The sequence below is a fragment of the Cyprinus carpio genome, chromosome A24 (assembly GCF_018340385.1).
Source record: "Cyprinus carpio isolate SPL01 chromosome A24, ASM1834038v1, whole genome shotgun sequence".
Lineage (NCBI taxonomy): Eukaryota > Metazoa > Chordata > Actinopteri > Cypriniformes > Cyprinidae > Cyprinus > Cyprinus carpio.
Window position 1 is genome coordinate 18,337,774 of NC_056595.1, and position 1,533 is coordinate 18,339,306.

The following is a 1,533-nucleotide window of genomic DNA, read 5'->3' on the forward strand; positions in this document are numbered from 1 at the left end:
GAAGTTTTCATATGTTTTCAATAATTTGGTGCCATTGTCTCCCCAGGCTCCTGTTAATTTCTGACCCTGGGGTGTGTGTGGCATGACTGTGGGGTAGGGGCTCTTTCAAGTACAGGCCCTTTCTGTTGCAAGGCCTATATCATCTGAAACAGATAAAACAACATACTGTAGCAAAAGCTGCCACTGAGTGTCTAACCCCCTGACATTACAGGTCTCTAGAATGTTCCTTTATTTAACTTGCAGAAAGATTTTGTAAGTAAGGAGACATCTATGTGGGAGGAAGTTCTGATGTTCATTTTCCTGCTTGTGAGTAAAAATAAAAGTATGTATGTTGTGGTGAGCCAAGGTAATGTGCATCAGACTCACAAGAGAAGATGAGCTGTGTGTCGATAACTCTTCTGCTGTGCCTGGCTACAATGCTGCTCACTCAGGTTATGTTGATAAGTGTGTTGCTTTGTTTTATTGTTTGTCTGTCTGGTATGCTGCTCACTCAAAATGATTTTCTGCGTTATTAACTCTAATTTCAATATATCATATTATTTTGAATTAGACTGTTGTCAAAATGAATGTCTGCGTTAAAATGTTTTTGTTTCCTTTGGATGTTTGTAGTAAGTGGCGTGTCAAATTGCCCTTGTCTCAAGACATCAAATTGGGTTCCCCGCAAGGAACAGATTGAAAGTTACATGATACAAAAAGCACCCGTCTGTCATATTGATGCAGTTTTGTGAGTCCTTTTTTCTTATGGAGGCGTGTATGTTGTGATCTCAACTATTTTGGCCAGGCCTCAGTACTTTTTTACATTTTGTTGTATTGTCATGCTAAATTGTTACTTTTATGTATTTACAGATTTAAAACAGTCAGTGGTCGTTTCATTTGCGCCGATCCACTAAAGGCTAGGAGGGAAATACCCATGGAATTTGTGGACAAGAAGAAGAAGGCAGTTAAAATGACAGCACATCCCATAAACGCTGCACCAACATTTACAACAGCATCAACACCGGATACAGCATCAGACTGGAATGGACAGGATGAACTAAGAACTACTGAACCTGAGCTATTAGAATTTGTTAACACATGTGTGTATTTTTTTCATGTTACTTATTTTTATTTGCACCTGGTTAGTTTAAAGTTAGATATTTCATTTTAACTGTCTTGACTTAAAGAAAGGCAGTTGTTAAATTTTTGGGGGGGTTGGTTTCTTTGGGTGTTTACAGCAATTGCCCGTTTACTTTGCACTTGTTTGAAGACGTCGGAAGCTGTTCTCCACAAGGAAGATATCAAAAGTTACAAGATACATAAAGCAGACATCTGCCATATTGATGCCATTGAGTGAGTTCTCCTTTTTTTCTTGTGAAATTGTATACACTGATAAAACTCACACTATTCAACACTACACAGTAAAATCCATTTCAGATAAGGAAACAGATTACCAATTGCAATTCATTTAATTTTAATAAAAGAATATTTCCTTAAATATCACCCAAAATATTTACATATTACCCTGCAGCCCAAGACTGGTTGCCCACTGAAGCT

The 1,533-nt window shown here is 37.7% G+C and overlaps 1 long non-coding RNA gene across 1 annotated transcript; it reads left to right on the forward strand.

Annotated features, from left to right (window-relative positions):
• Positions 1-526: 526 nt before the first annotated feature.
• On the forward strand, positions 527-1,329 carry LOC109059240. Its single transcript, XR_006153552.1, has 3 exons — positions 527-724; positions 847-1,076; positions 1,215-1,329. It is a non-coding gene; the product is annotated as an uncharacterized LOC109059240 (long non-coding RNA).
• Positions 1,330-1,533: the final 204 nt, after the last annotated feature.